This window comes from Brassica rapa, unplaced genomic scaffold (assembly GCF_000309985.2).
Source record: "Brassica rapa cultivar Chiifu-401-42 unplaced genomic scaffold, CAAS_Brap_v3.01 Scaffold0363, whole genome shotgun sequence".
Taxonomy (NCBI): Eukaryota; Viridiplantae; Streptophyta; class Magnoliopsida; order Brassicales; family Brassicaceae; genus Brassica; species Brassica rapa.
The window spans coordinates 36525-53967 of record NW_022610305.1 but is presented as its reverse complement, the minus strand read 5'-3'; the positions used below and the strand labels follow the sequence as shown (position 1 = coordinate 53967).

Below are 17443 nucleotides of genomic sequence, written 5' to 3'. Positions count from 1 at the left end.
ATCGGTAAGGAATAATCTTTCTTTTCTTCCTATAATTTTATTTCTCTACATTTTTCTCCTACTCATTCCTAGTGTTCCTATAGTGGTTACCAGTTTGACCCTAAATATTTTGTTGTGGTAGTATATTAAATATATTGGTTTTTCTAATTATTAAGTCTATTTTTTTTATTATCGTATTTTAGTATCTCCTATATATTAAAAGAGAAACATTTGTAATTAATGCGTTCACACTATATTTTCTATGTTATAGCTTCACATTGATTTCAATTTGAGTATGCTGACGTGTCGGCCTCACAATCATTTAACAATTAATGCATTCACACACTAATTTTTTAACTCTACCGCAAATAATTTAATGTGCTCACACACTATTTATTTGATTAACTCATCTGGATCTGAAACTGAATCGAACTAGATTTGAAAGTAATACTAAACACAAACTAAAACGATTCAGTATATTCAGATGGATTAAAAGTTTAATATCTAGATAACCAGAATCGAATCTAATCCAAAATAAAATATTTTGGATACCAAAATATCTAAATCTCAATTATATATTTAAATATATTAATTATTTTAAATTTTATATTCATTAGATATTCAAAAATATGAAAGTATCTCAAAATTATCAACATAGACACAAGTAAATATCTAAAAATAACAGTAAATGTTAAAAATACTGATAATATTTATTTGTTCTCCATCCAAATATTTAAATTGAATGAATTTTTATGTAAATTTAAATAGTTAGTCTTACATTATTAATTTTTTATGTTTTATATTATTTTATTTTTGGATTTTGAGCATTTAAGTATATTTATATTTTTGTTAAAAAATACCTGATTAAAATGGATATCCGAACTCGAATCCGAACTGAACCCGCAAAGATTCGAAACCAAATCTAAACCAAAATTTGTAAATATCTGAATAAGATTTAAATATCTAACTCTAAAAGTGTGAAATCCCGATAGATCAACTGAATTCGAACATATATATGAATATTTATTCCAAAAAAGCTATATGACAAATCTTTTAGTACAACATACTATAAATAATCTAATAAACTATTTTACTCCGCTCACATCGCGAGTTACTGCCTAGTAGGTTACTATTTTCATAACACGCACGTTTAGTCAGAGACAAGAAAATCCGTAACAAGCAACGAAAGATCCAGCGTTCGAGGGAAATCAAGAATGGCAATAAACGATGAAGAAAACTTCTCCATATAAGAAAACTTTAGTCGTTCCTTGATTCAATCAGATTAAGAGCAACATCATATACTACATGGCAAAGAGTCTGTGCAAGAAAAGGTTTGTCTTTATCCGTTTCACTTCTCTTTAGCTGCTTTGATTCTGAGGAAACTTACATTAACCATAGTTATCTGAAAACCACCCACTCTTAGTTTCACATATGCCTTCATAGTATGATCTAATAATGATATGACTATCTCTATTTATGGCAGAGAATTTTCTCACAAGAAAATAAGATTCAAAGGCTTAATTACCAGGTCCAAGATCTAAGGAGGCAGTTGGTTCAATGCAGGAATGAAAATCAGGTTAAGTTGACGGAGCTAGTAACTGAGCTTGATCAGCTGCCACTACGTGGTGTCTAGTCCATTTTTACAGGGACATTGTTTTCCCCTAGCACATGTTCCACATGTGGTTTATTTCTTTCCTATTAAAAACATATGTTAAATCGTGCTTCAAGACTGAAACATCAGGGGCTGCTAGACTGGGATGGACTATCAAAACTTCAAGAGAGACTCAGAGATTTTCAATCTCCACTAACTTTGTTATGTCACCACTAATGGCAGAAGGTTTTGCGATGAGGGAAGCGATTAAGAAGATTAATGCTATTGGAATCTTTGGGGTGTAATTCTACTCTCTCTATCCCTCTCCACTTTGGCTTTCTTTTATCATTACACTGAAAGCGTTGGACTAATGGGTGGGAGTGAATAACTTGGACACTTATGGGAAAACTAGGAATGGCAAATAAACCGCAGCCCACGGGCTGGGCCCGTAGAAGACCCATGCGGGGCGGGTTTGGGTAGAGATATTGAGGCCCATTTGTGAGCGGGTGTCGCGGGTTAAGTCTCATGTGGGTTTGGGCCTTTGCGGTTTGGACTATCGCGGGTCTTGCGGGGCAGAAAGAACCCGCACCACTTCCTGTTTTGTTTTGTTTCCACCTGAAAAAAAAGAGAGATCACAAAAATGGCGATTCATGTTCTCCACGACTCCACCGAGTCACCGTCGAGCACCAGAGGAGCATCACCACCAACCGGTTCTTCTTCTCTTTGATTAAGGCCACCACCGGAGCTTCTCTTCTTCGTCGAACCACCAGTGAAGCTTCTCTCCGTTTTCTTTCCACCCCCATAGCTTCTCTTCTTGGAGATCCCACCACCGGAGCTGAGGTGGATTCTTCGTCTGGACTTACCTAGAAACCTCGTACAGAAACTCTTTCGTTTAAGACAGGTCCGTGATCTCTTCAGCTAAAATATTTTATTTTGATGATTCGATCGAACCATTGAGTTACATGATTAAGAGATTTGTAAATGTGTTTCAGGTTAAAAAAGAGAAGGGCATGTGACTTATGACGGTGATGAACTACAAAGAAGCCAACTTAAAAGGGTAAATAGCTCTTCTGTTAATTCTTGGTTAGGACAAGAACTGTTTTTTAAGAAGCTGATGTTGTCTGTTTGAAGGTGGCAGCCAAGGAGTCCTTGAATGTAGGAGATAGAATTTACCTTCCTTTCTCTGTGGGCAATGATGCGTTTCTGTTAAGTCCTACTTTATATGGAAGAAGTTTGTTTGCTTCGTTTCTGTTAAGTCCTAGTAGTGCACATGCTGTTATTAAGTTACAGTATTGAGTTGAGAGCCGTCCTCGTTCAAGAAAACATGTGGAAACATAATCTTCTCACCACAACGAAACATCATCTTTTTACTACCCGCGGGTTTGGGTACCGCGGGTCATGGCAGGCTGACCCGCAAAGATCCACATGAGATAGAGACCGCAGCGGGGCGGGTGGTACCAATTGCCATCCCTAGGAAGACCAGCGTCTGCAAAAAATAGGACACACACACTCTAAAACAAATCTCTTGAAATTGTAGATACTGAGTAATTTGTAGTCTTAATGTAAATGCTAAAAAGAAAAAAAAATGCTACGTAGTAAGCAGCCAAAGATCCAGCGTTCGAGGGAAAATCAAGAAAGACAATAATAAATCTTACGTGTGAATTTAAGGTTTAAGCATCATACAAGAAACGATGAGAAAAACTTTTCCATACAAACTATTCATGAAAATTAATGTGTATATATATAGCTTATTGTTCTCAAACAATTTGCTTTATGTTGAGCTCTAGAAAAACAGTGTTAAATACGGGATGAGCTCTTTAATGATTGCAAAGGGAAAACATTGCATTATTTAGATTAACATATGCAAACAAAGACACATGTTTAAGACACAACAAGAAACAAAAAACAGGAAACATGACCAAAGCAACAAAAACTAGAAATATGAAACGAGAATGCAAAGACACAACAATAACAACTTTATTCCAAGACACATTAATTTTTTATTCGACGGCTAGCTGCTTCATTAGGCATCGTCCGCACCACCAGACTTGCTGCTCTCTCCTTCACAGGTCTTCTTCATCTCATCCTCCTTATCAGATGGATCCTTGATCCACTTATCCATCAAATAGACACTTCCCCCCTGTATCATTGGGAATGGTGCCTTTGGGATCTCACCCATAAGAGTTTGGAACTTCTTACTTGCATATGACTTTAACTTCTCAGTCTCGGTTTGAGAAAGGTCATCAAGCATTCTACCATTTTGGATCTGGAGCATGAGATGATCCATCTCCAACTCCTCGACAGCCAACTTCAGTTTTGGTGTTCCCATGGCTGTCGCTTTTAGTTTATCTTTTATTTGTTTTGTGATGTTGAAATATAGTCATGCACTTGTAATCTTATATATACAGATAGTTGAGAGGAAGAGTCAAGAACACAAAATGGACAACGTTAGGAATGTATTCAATTACCATTAATTTTCAACATATTTCATATAGTAGTATGGTAAAAAATAATTTGACTGTAATATTTTGGTAATTGTTCAATTACCATTAATTTTGAATATATCTCAAATTAGTAGTCTAGGAATAAAAAGGTTGACTAGACTATATATTTTGTTGTGGTAGTATATTAAATATATTTGTTGTTCTAATTATTAAGTCTAATGGTTATTTATTATCGTATTTTAGAATAGGTTTACTATTTTCATAACACCCACGTTTAGTCAGAGACAAGAAAATCCGTAGCAAGCTAAAAAAGATCCAGCGTTCGAGGGAAATCAAGAATGAGAATAAATAAATGTACGTGTGAATTTAAAGTTTAAGCATCATAAAATAAACGATGAAAAAAACTTCTCCATATCAACTTTATGAAAATTAATGTACCTATAGTTTGACGTGCATGCCAATGATAATCCAGTTAAATATGACGATTTATCTAAGTATAGCTTGTTGTTTCCAAACGAGCAACTTGAGACTGAAATTGAAGCTAGTCGTTCCTTGATTCAGTCAGATAAAGAGCAACATCATATACCACACGGCAAAGAGTATGTGCAAGAAAAGGTTTGTCTTTATCCGTTTCACTTTTTTTTGGAATGAATGTTAAATTTATTAATCACAAAAGCCTATTTTACAATTAATGCATCGTTTGTGTGGTAAAGAAATAGAAATTTGCAAACTATTACAAACTCGCAAACCTATTTTACATTTGTCCGATTCACTTCTCTTTAGTTGCTTTGATTCTTAAGAAACTTACATTAACCATAGTTATCTGAAAACCACCCGCTCTTAATTTCACATATGCCTTCATAGTATGATCTAATAATGATATGACTATCTCTATTTATGGCAGAAAATTCTCTCACAAGAAAATAACACTCAGAGGTTTAATGAGCAGGTCCAAGATCCAAGGAGGCAGTTGGGTCAATCAGTGCCGGTCATGGACCCATTCCTACTATTCATATGTATGGGCCCATAACTTTTTTAACTCTTTGGGACTAATTTTTCATTGTTGTTAACTTGATATCCAAGTGTATAAAACTTGTAGAATTATTTTAAAACAAAAAAAAAACTAGATCTTAAATATTTCATTATTTAATATGGAATGAATAAAAGATAACGATAACTAATCAAACTTCAATAAACAAGACTTAAAGGAAAATAAAACTTAAAAACATAGATTTGTTATTAACTTTTTTTGTTATTTAGTCATCATTTTAACTAGATCCTTTCTCCGCGCTACGCGCGGATAATATATTTAAATTTATTACATTTATCATTTTTATTTGTATGTGAATTCTTGTATATTAAATTATATATAACTAATTTTAAATTTGATTTTTTTATATTTTAAGTTTGAAGTAAGTATTTCTATTATATGTAACACAATTAACTAATAAAATATGAAGAATCAAGTCCGAGATTTTAGAGTTACGTAAAAAATATATAATTATGTGTAGAACATAAATTACCGTAGTTTAAAAGATCGAAATCTCATTTCAAATAAATTCACAAAAAGAAAAAGTACTTCAATAACCTACTTAAAATATACAACCCCTTTTCAAAAAAACGTACTTAATAATATTTTTTACGTGTAATAGTTAAAAACTGAAATATGAATATCGATCTAGAATATTATTTTAATATATCTAATGGTAAAATATTAATTGTAATAAACAAATTTTGATAAATCCTAAACACTAAACCTTAAACCCTAAACCCTTTGATAAATCCTAAACCCTTAGGTAAAATATAAAAAATAAATAAAAAAATAGTAGCTGCTGTAAGAAAAGAATTTTTTAATGTTGTTAAAGCCGTTCATACTAAACTCTAAACCCTAAACCCTAAACCCTAAACTCTAAACCCTTGGGTAAATCCTAAACCCATGGATAAACTCATAACCGTTGGAATATCTCTTTACCCAAGGGTTTAGGATTTATCCAAGGGTTTAGGGTTTCATGTTTAGGGTTTAGGATTTAGTGTTTAGTATGAACAGCTTTAACAATATTAAAAAAATCATCTTTTATTGTTATTATTCGTTTTTTATGTATTTTATATCCTTTTATTTAAAAAAAATAAATTCTAAAAATTTTGTTTCCTTTTTTGAAAAAATTTGTATATAAAATAACCAATTTTCATTGGTTGGTGAACCTATAGATTCACCTAGAGGGTGAACCCAAGAATTTCTCTTATTCTTTTCAGTCATCTTTCTTCACTTGTTTTCCTTAAAATGTTGACCATCTCATCTTGATCTACTATATTTTTAAAGTGTTTATTCTATATTATAAATGCTAGAGTTTGAAAACAATAAATCCCATCAAACTAATAAATCTGTTTGATTTTTTTGCAATAACAACCGTTCATGTTTTAAGATATTAGTTTGTTTCTGGGTAGAAATAAGTAGGGAAATCATATAGTTAATTTTTGTTTGTTTGTTTTGGAAGTGATTCCATGTAGGGAGGTGCATAAACACTTGAAATAAATAGATACAGATACCAGATCATAACCAAAGTTTATGTAAAAATTCTGTCTTAAACCTCTTTATCATAAAATCAGAAAAGTAACGCCGTAGAAACCTATAACACACATGTTAAAATTTTGAAAACAAAGCTCCAGGAACTCGTATGTGATAGCACGGTGACGTCTAAATAAAAGTCCACTTCGAGAAGACGGATGTGATGCACTTGTAAAACTGGTCACAGTCACGATTCGAAATGCCTAGCTTGTTGGGAGGAAGAAAAATATGATTAAAATTCTTGAAATCATTATTGGCAAATTAGTCAAGGGCTAGATAGTGTATAGGCAATAATTCAGAACTGAAAGTTTGTAGGGCATTAATTTCTATCCTTGGAGAGGCATGGACGTCTTCATTTTTTCCGCAAACTCCATCAGTTATCGTGTGGAGTTGGCAATCGCTGACAGCACAGTTGAAGGTGCATTCGTGTGTTTTGATGGTGTGATGACTAAGCTGCATAACCTCCGAGCAAGTGAAGCCGGTCAGTGTTGGTAAGATGTGCATTAGTCTTCTTAAAGGATTATTAAATATAAATGCTAACATACATGGTGCTTTAATTCTGACGAACAGGCTGAGGAAGGAGTAAATCCTGAGGACTCTTAGGTGCCGCTGTTTATCACAGACATGGAAGGAAAAACATTCACCTTCCAGGTCAGAGTTAGCACGTTTAACTTCACTGCACACCATTAGACCTCACCATCACCCGCATCCTTAAGGAGCATGAGCGTGTTCCAGTTCCTGACTTTGTCGTTAAGGTAAGAGTGATTTTGCGAACCTTTGATTATCTATGTATGTCTGTTAGTATGTAACACTTTCCGAATGTATCAGGGGAGAAACGATGGTGATGATGCTGACATGGCAGATGGTGGTCCGGTTCCTGTTCGTGTTGAAACTGGAGAAGGCAGTAGTGATGCAGATAAGAATACTGATGCGAAACCAGGCGATGCTTCGGCGAAGAAGAGGACCCACTCATCTACCAAGATGGCCAAGAAAGTGGATACCAGCAGTTATGGTTTCATGTTCCAAGTTTAAATACTTCTTATTTATCTGCAGTACTTTCGCAACTTTGATTATCTTTGTTTCAGTCAATAATAAAAAAACTATTTCAATTTATTCCCTCTTATATAGTTTTTTCAATTCTTTTAACTGAAATAAAAGTGGAAAATCCATTAGAATTGTGATCGGATCAGATTGGGCAGGGTTTGAGTAAACTCCATTCATGCTACTCCTTTGCGTTTTTGGCTTTTGACGTTGAAATCATAACAATACTAAAAGGAAACTTTTTGTCATCCTATAACTAACTTTTGAGTAATGATATAATAGAATATTTAAATAATTAGTTACTATACAGACTTTCAGTATTATTCGAGTTATCATCTTACGTGACATTCCAACCGAAATACTCTGATTTACTAATTCCTAATATTTAGTTTTTTTTTTACTATATGTTTCGGTTTAGATACAAATGACTACGGAACAAGTAAATTCATTCACAATCTTCCTAAGATTAAGAAAAATAAAGTTATAATTATATAACTAAATTGGAATTGTTGATTTATTAAAATTTTAGTTGTTTTGTAACTATTCAAATTTCAAGATTAATTGGGAGACTAACGTATGAATAATTCCACCCGGGTTTAATTTTTAGATTTTATTTTAAAATTATTTTAATACACAGGAGGAATACAAGAAAATGTTAGTAAGGAATTTATAAAATACAATCGAATCGGATCAGTTTGGGCACGGTTTGAGTAAACTACATTCATGCTACTCCTTTGAATTCACTGCGCAACGTTAATCAGGATCATGGCTTGGTGATTGTCGAAGTGGAGATTATGACCGGACCAGAAGTTTTTTTTTTGTTTTTTTGATAAAAATGACCGGACCAGAAGTTGGTGAACGAATATTACTCCCTAGGATACAGCTAAGCCCAACTGACAGCATACATCCTTTTAACTTCGTAGACGGCAATACCCAATCCGACTTAGCTATGCCATGACAATAAATAAAAGTCAAGGCCAAAGCCTAAAGCAAGTCAGCTTTATATCTTCCCCGGCCTGTATTTACCCATGGACAGTTTTATGTTACCATGTCTCGATTGACAACACCAGAAGGCTTAAAATATTAGACGAAAGCTCCTATAAAGACGGTGAGAAGCTGACTTGAGCAGGTCTTCTGTGTTTGAAGCTTCTTTGAGAGCCACTCTGGCTAGACTAAACTCCAGCTTGTCTATTTCACTATTTGGCACAAATCTGGATCAGAACCTGTCACATTTGACAAGTGAACAAACAGCTGGAGATTTGTCTATGGCTGGATGAGCTTCCCTGGATGTGGCAGCTATTCGGTTGGTTGATGTTCCGGAGAAGGCTCGCAAACTCCTAAACCTGTTGGAACAGGTAGTCTTAATTGACAAAGATTCATAAATAAATATACACTGTTCATATGTATCATTTCCTTTTGCTGTTTTTTTTTTTTTGCAGTCAAAAGATCCAAGGTTCCACGTACTGCCTTTGGAATCTCAGAGAGTAGCTGCGTCTGCGGACACAGTGAACAAACTTGTATATGACATCCTCATATCAAAAGTCAGGCAAAGACTCGGGGAAGTATCTTGCCTACCAATCTGGTCTTCTGTGCAGGAACAAACTGTGTTTGCTCTACCAAACTTCAGCTCATACCCTCAGGCTTACGTTACAAGCGTTGGATAATATCTCCTGACTTTACCTCAGCAGCTTGAGCCTCTAGCTGAAGGAATCTCAACCAATGGTGATTCAAACAACGAGGACGCACAGTTCTTTGCTACCGAGTGGATGTTCAAGGTAGCAGAAGGCGCAACGGCTCTGTACATGGAGCAACTGAGAGGAATCCAATACATTTCAGACCGAGGAGCACAGCAACTGTGTGTAGATATAGAGTACTTGAGCAATGTGCTTGCAGCCTTGTCCATGCCGATTCCGCCTGTGCTTGCAACTTTCCAGACGTGTTTGGCTACACCAAGAGATGAGCTCAAAGATGTGATGAAATCAGACGCTGGTAGTGAACTTGATTTCCCTACGGCTAATCTTGTTTGTAAGATGCGTCGTATCAGTTTCGATTAGTCTCTGAACTCTCAAAAACATGCTTTTGTGCCCTACGAAGAGGACCTGCTAACTAATTTGTTCGGCTGGCCATTGTCATATTTGTATTACACATTTCCAAGTTTTGATGCTATCATAGGACAAGTTTCTTTGTTTTCTTAATATAATGTAATAAAGTTATGCCCGCATCTTTTTTAAACAAGGAAGTTTTTGATGTTTAAAAATAGAAGATGTTTCCATTTTTTCAATGTAATTTTTACTTTTATCAAAAATTGCATAACTAATGATATTTTGTAGCTTATTTTATTATTGAATGAACAATTTTCAATTTATATTTTAATAATACTTTTTAGATAAAAAACAAGTTTCAGAGTAATTATGCACCAACTTAAGAATTCATGTAGGTTGAAAGCGAGAAAGTAATAAACTCTTAGTTATGCAATACTAGGGCAAGCCCGCGCTTCGCGCGGGATTTTGACGTAATTAAGTGTTTAGATCGACATATTTTTATTTTCAAAAGCATAATTTTCTTTTTGTGAAACATTATTTACATGTGATCTTTATTTATATAATATCTAATGATATCGAGAGCTGAATTAGCTGTTGTTGACCAAATTGCATAATTATATTGTTGTGTTCTTGGAATGATATAATATTTTATCTTTATTGCGACGATGTATTTTCTTTTTTTTTTTAAATTTATTTATTTGAGGTAATCCATTATCATATGTTATTTTTAGATTTCTTGTGTATTGCGGTTCGTCAAAACTTTGTAATTAATTTCTTTAATTAAAAAATGCAAGAGACGATGTTACGATGCCATTTTGCTTTATTTAAAAGTGTGTTGATATTTGGGAGATAGTAATATGTATGCTATTTGTATTTTATTTTATTTATTAGATAGTGTTACTCTTTTTTAACTATATGTTTGATTGTGTATAATTGCTCATTTTGCTTTTCCATTAGTTTTCATATTATTTTTTTGGTTTTTGAGTTTGGTAACACAAAAAAAAAAATATTTGTGAGATTAGATCTTTTCGTTGGTTTGAGCTTATGAAACATTATTTCCATTTGAATTAAAATCATTGTTTGTTAGGATATTTTTTAGTTCTTTTTGATTTTATTATTTTATTTTATGGGATATTATAAATAAATGGTGAAATCATATTGTTAGAGTTTTTAGTTGGAACGTATTTGGAAGTTTGTTCAATAGTAAAATGAAAGTCAGCATTATTGCATACTATAGTTTTGAAGGGAGATACGATAAAAGTCATGTACATACACAAATAAATATGTATCCTATCATTTTTTATACAATTGAACATTTTTGAAGTGTGATTTGCTATAAGTACATATGTTTATATGACAACACTATTAGTACATATATTTATATGATAACAAATCTTAACATTGTTCTTTAACAAAAACAAAAATCTTAATATCGTTGCTCTATTTTGGAACTAAATATCCAATTTTCCTAAAACCTTCACAACTTAATTTCATATGGGTTTATGCTCTGTTATTCTCATGAAAGTTATTACCATTTTCCAATGATTCAAACGTAATATTAATATTCAGAAAACTTGTAAAATCACACTTCAAAATTTTTTATGTAAAATCACTGATGCAACTAACGTGGCTCATGTGGCTCGTGGCCACCAATAGCCCGTTGCTTGATCATGTACCATTGTTCCCTTTGCAACCAATATCGTGAATCACATTAGCTATTGCAACCCAAGAGTAAATATCCACTATATTAGAGCATCTCCAATGTATATCTCTATATTTTCCTCTAAAATAGAGATCTCTATTATAGAGGTGGATTTGCTCCAATGTATACTTCTATAATAGAGTTCCTCTATATCCAAGAGTAAATATCCACTATATTGGCCACAAATTTAAAACAGATTTGAATACTTTTATGCCTGCATGAAACTTCTCAGTTGCACCATTGCAAAAGAAAGAGATCAAATTGACATTTCAAACAACATCAAACGCTAATCGCAGTCGAAACTAACATAAAAGTAACATTTGCTTGTACATACCAAACAAAATATTTTGTTTTAATCTATCACATAAAGGCAAAATCAAGAAGAAATTTGAAATTTTTATTTATAGTGAATGAGAAATACAAAAGAAAAAGACTTCGTCAACGGTAGTTTTTGGACTATTGGGAACAAATAATAATTGCAAAAAAAAAAAAAAACGGATTGTCTTGTCTAAATTTATGGGTGGAGACTTGTTGATCCAAGCATAAAGCTTCCTCCTATTATAGCTCCATTAATGGAGTTAGATCTTCCATCACTTTACTTGACCACCTTCTTCTCCTGTGGTTTCTTATACATCAAAATTTTCTTGCACCAAACGATCCAATGCATTCCAAGCGCTTAAAGATATTACAACAAAATCATAACCCCGTTAAGTAAAACCAGTTTGATTAGAAAAAAAAGTTCAGATGGTTAAAAAATTGATTTGGTTTACCTTCTGTGTCCAACCAGAAGATAATGTTCCGGTTTCCCTTAGCCTTCTTCTGCTTGTTTAGACCAATTCAGGAAGAAACAAAACTACCTTAGAGAGACATGTAGCAAGCTTTTGTTTTCCTATTATCTGACTTGTCACGCCCAGGAGTGTAGAAGGTGACCTGGTCTGGATCATCCAAAAACATACCATGTTACTGAGAAATATATTACTTACGATGCAAGAAACTCAATGAGAATGCAATTTATAGTAGTACTTTAACAATGAAGCTTCTTCCACATGCCATTCTTTTCTGCCCTACGCTATTAATTTTCATGTTATGTCATCAACTCTTCATGATCAAGAAGAACTTAAACGTAATCGTAAAGATAAACTGTACCGTTAAGAAGACGTGTGAAGAAGCGGTTAGATTCAGTTCGACGCCAGCTTTCATAGACATAAGCAGAACCTGATACGTCATATTATCATACAGTTATTTAATTTTATTCTTGATTCACAGTTTTTTGTCAGAAACTTATCAATTTACTTACTGTTTTGTGATGGTTTCATTGCATCATTCAACACTTTCTCACTGGACTGCTGAGCTAATTTTCCATTGAACCAAAAGACTTCTAATCCCCCTTTTCACAAAAGAATCTATTGAAGATCCATAAACAAAGTATATTGGCTTAAAGACAATGCTCTTCTCACCAGTAAGGCCGTATCAGACATCTTGATATTCTCTAAACATCTGGGCAGCACTGAAACCGTTAGACTCTTTCCATTTATTAACAATATCAACACGGAATAACCACTCTGTTGGGCATGGAAGAGATTTGTTTTCTTCAGTAATATCCTGCAGATTGCTTAAAACTATCATACAATAATCTATTTTTTAAAACTAAAACATTGTTGAAAACTAAAATCGACTCAAGGAAAAAATTTACATATGATATTTGACTCAAATGGTATTTATAACATAGGAACTTTACATGTCCCCACTATAGACTCTCGTTTCAATATACTAAGGAGCCTTTATCTTAGTACAATACCATCATTGAATTTCTCCATATGTAGCTTCATACCTTCTATGAAGCAGAGCATTAGTAATTTTTTTATATGTTGCAATCTCTTGACTGTAATACAGAAACCGCGACCAAAGCTCCTCTTTTCGCCAAACTCAGCTTGTAAAGACTTTGACTTTAAATCATCATCTGCATTTGTTCGAGCCATTGTCAGATTAAAAAGACCGAGGAGCTTAACAAAATGAAGAAGCAAACATCGTATGACTAAGATCACAAATTAATTAAGATCACGTTACTTGTAAATCTTACAGAAAAAACTTGAGTTTGTTTTCTAAATTGCCGGAGCAACCTTGGCTTCAAGGAGAAGCATATTGACGCCCATAACGATTTAAGAAGAAGTCCAGACGAATTGACTGAGTGTAGCCACTAACCGTTCATGTTTCCCTTTTCTAGGCAGAGGAAGTCAACGCATCAACCTAACCTCAACCGGAGAAGAAAATTTACCAGATTTCAAATGAGAAATAAGAACTTTCGAGTTAGCCATTTATGTGAAAATAACTTTACTTTGTTGGTTCAACAGATCGAGAAGATGGTTTTGATAAGAGGAAGGCTTAACTTTTTATATTCGCAGTGACACCGCCTCGGAGAAGAGAAGTTCACATTCAAGACCAGATCGTGGTTGATGGAGTTAAGAAGAGGTTTAATGAGACGAATCTGTAACTGGTAACGTTTTTGGTCGATGAAAAAGAAGATCAGATGACGAAGAACAAATAACGGAGATGAACATTGTGCTATTAGGGTTGACTGCTATCAGGCTGCTTTTCTTGTGCCAAATTAAAAAAAGCCCACACACAAACTTAGCCCATATGGATCGCTGATTCCTTTAATGAAACGCTGTGTTTCGAGCAGGCGGGACACGTGTTGACTCCTCGTGAAGCGACTTTCCTAAGTGGAATCCTAGGTGGCAGCCTCAGGAGAGAGCAAAACATCTTTTATATATAAAGACTAGGAGTTAATCCGCGCTACGTGCGGGGCTATTTTTATTTTCAAATGTTAACCATATAGTTATTTTTTTGAACGTTGTATTCTGAACAACAACAAATTCTGAATTGTATGTATGTGTGAATACATATTTCTTTAGAAAAAATCAGAAAACTATACATTTTTTAGATAGATGTTTGATATAGTTTTTCGTTTCTTATATTGTATATTTACTTATTATTTATTTTTTCTAAGACAATTCTCTCAAATAGATCTTTTAAGTTTTTTTTGTCACAAAATAGTATTCAATAAAGAAAGTGACAAAAATAGTCTCTTTTATTTTTAAAAAATTAATTTTTTTAATTTTTATTTTTAAAAATTTGAAATCCTATCCTCAAAATCCCACCCTTTAACTCTAAACCATAAGTCTATGTTAGTTAACCATAGGGTATAAATGTATTTTTACTCTTTAATAAGACTTAATTTGATTATTTTTATCATTTATAGCTATTTTGTAGCAAAAACTTAAAAATGGCTATCCAAGGGAATTTTTCAATATTGTATATTTATTTATTCTAATTTTCTTGTTTTTAAATCAAATGATAATATTACGATAGATGTTTAATGTAATATTTATATTTCTTATACTGTATATTTGCTTATTATTTATTTAAATATACATTTTTGCATTTAACTATATATTTTTCAGATAAATATTTAATTTAGTTTTTCCATTTTTTATATTGTATATTTACTTACTGTTTATCTTTTTTTTTTATTTTTTATATTTACTTATTCTAAATTTCTTGCTTTTATATCAATGATAATATTACGATATGTATTTAATGTAATATTTTTTATTTCTTATATATTATATTTACTTATTATTTATTCTTTCTTATATTTTATATTTACTTATTATAATATTTAGCATTAATATTCACTTATTGTGTTTTTAAATAATGAAAATGTAAAACAATACCTTTTTGAGATAGATGTTTAATGTAGTTTTTGCACTTCTTAATTGTATTTGGGTAAATTACATGTTTACCACTTTCATGGTACCACTTTTCATTTTTACCACCACTAATGAGACATTTTCAAAAATACATTATTTACTAAATGCCAAATGACTCTTAGAGCATGAGCATGACCACACAAGAACACACAAAATCGACAATATTTAACACAACAAAATGAAAAAATGCAAACCGAAATCGAACCTTCCTAACGATTTAAACAAAAAAATGCAAACCAAGAACGGAAAATCGATTAGAAATCGATGAGAACAGAACCATTAAACATACTACTACTCGATTTAGATCCCTCACCAAAAACCCCCAATATTTTTTTTTTCACAATTCGATTTAGATCCCAAAGAAATGAACCTTAAAACATAATAAAGATGGAATATGATTAAACGAACTCTCAATCGAACTCCCTTATCGATTAAGAACCCTAAGAAAAAAAACCCCCAAATCGATTTTGAATCACACAATTCGCAATTCGAAAAAACCCCCCAAATCGACTCTAATCCATATTTAATCAACTATATATACTCACCTTAGAGCGTCGAGAACAGAGACCGTCGTCGATGCGATGGACAAAACCTACGAAATTCGCCGTCGCACCGAAGATCGCCGCAGGGATGAGAAACCCTAGCTTTTTTGAGAGAGGAGAGAAACGCGAAATCCGGTCTTTCCACAACGTCAACGCGGAATCGACCAGCCAATCTGTGCGTGACGCGTGGCTTGAACTCGCCCCTTACGGGTTCATAACTAAGGCCCGGTTCAGCGATATATACCCATTTTATATATTCTTTTAATTGATCGGGCCTAAGATCCCGAGCCCATGACCCTCCCATAAACCGCTGATGCGGATGGTCTTATGCCCTTATTATTTATATATAATAAATTATTATTTAAATAAAAAATAAAAAAATAAAAATAAAAAAATAAAAAATAAAAAATAAAAAAAAAAAAATAAAAAAATAAAAATAATAAAAATAATAAAAATAAAAAGAATAATAAAATAATAAAAAAATAAATAATAAAAATAAAAAATAAAAAAAAAAAAATAAAAAGAAATTTTACATTTTTTTATGTTTCGAATTATATTTTTCAAATTCGAACTTTTTTATAAAAAAAGTTTTAGAATTTTTTTTTCGAATTTTTTTTTTATTTTTTTCAAATTTGTTTTTGAAAAACGAAAATTATGTTTGAAACTATTTTTAAAATTTTTTATATATTTTTAAGTATTTATATATTATTAGAATCATAAATTTCACTTTCCAAAAACCCTACCCCACCCCTCAACTCTAAACCCTAAGTCTAGATTAGTTAACCCTAAGGGTATAATTGTATTTTACCCTTCATTAAAAGTGAGGTAAAGTGGTTAGTGTAAACATGAAAAATGGTATTATGAATGTGGTATTTGTGGCAATATCCCATATTGTATTTTACATATTGTTTATTTTTCTTATATTGTATATTTACTTATTCTATTTTTTTTACTTTTATATCAAATGATAATATTATTTATAAATGTTTAATGTAATATTATATATTTACTTATATTTATTTTATATGTTTCTATTTGTTTTTATTCCTTATATGTATTTACTTTTCTATAATACGTATGCTTAATATAATTTCTATTTAATATATTGTATACTAATTTATTATTTTACATTCTTAGAGAGATATAGATTTTTCATTTATTATTGTATTTTACTTATTTTTCTTATATTGTAATTTACTTATTCTAATTTTTCTTGCTTTTATATAATATATTATTTAATAGATTGTATATTTCTTATATTGTATGCTTATTTTTATTATATTGTATATTTACTTATAAAATATTTGGAAGTCATAAAAATGTAAAATTCTACATTTTTCAAATAGATGTTTAATGTAGTTGTTCTGTCTCTTATCTTGTGTATTTACTTTTTTAATTGTATATTTACTTATCAAACTATTTTTATTTTATATCAAATTTTCATATTACGATATATGTTAATGTATTATTTTTATTTCTTATATTTTATATTTACTTATTATTTATTTAATTATTGATTTTTTAGATAGATGTCTAATGTATTTTTTTGTCTTTCTTATATTATATATTTACTTATTATTCATTTTTTTATATTTTATATTTACTTATTCTAATATTATAATATATGTGTAATCTAATATTTTTATGTTGGATATTTACTTATTATTTATTTAACTATACATTTTTCAGATATATGTTTAATTTAGTTTTTTCCATTTTTATATTGTATATTTGCTTATTGTTTATCGTTCTTATTTTATATATTA

The 17443-nt window shown here is 31.7% G+C and overlaps 3 long non-coding RNA genes across 5 annotated transcripts in view; 1 reads left to right on the top strand and 2 right to left on the bottom strand.

The window, feature by feature from the left end:
- The first annotated feature begins 5294 nt into the window (after positions 1–5294).
- LOC117130217 lies at positions 5295–9816 on the top strand. Its single transcript, XR_004453658.1, has 4 exons — positions 5295–7071; positions 7151–7335; positions 7409–8976; positions 9061–9816. It is a non-coding gene; the product is annotated as an uncharacterized LOC117130217 (long non-coding RNA).
- The window catches only part of LOC117130221, a 27283-nt gene continuing 17654 nt past the window's right edge, over positions 7815–17443 (bottom strand). The window contains exon 2 of the long non-coding RNA XR_004453665.1: positions 7815–8077. This is a non-coding gene — a long non-coding RNA (uncharacterized LOC117130221). The remainder of the gene's footprint in view (positions 8078–17443) is intronic.
- On the bottom strand, positions 10301–12953 carry LOC117130219. 3 transcript variants are annotated; one of them, XR_004453663.1, is made up of 4 exons: positions 12823–12953; positions 12663–12752; positions 12512–12580; positions 10301–12434 (listed from the first exon to the last, which is right to left on the bottom strand). It is a non-coding gene; the product is annotated as an uncharacterized LOC117130219 (long non-coding RNA). The 3 variants fall into 3 exon arrangements; XR_004453662.1 differs by lacking the exon at positions 12823–12953 and having other exon boundaries at positions 10301–12300; positions 12389–12434; XR_004453661.1 differs by lacking the exon at positions 12823–12953 and having other exon boundaries at positions 10301–12300.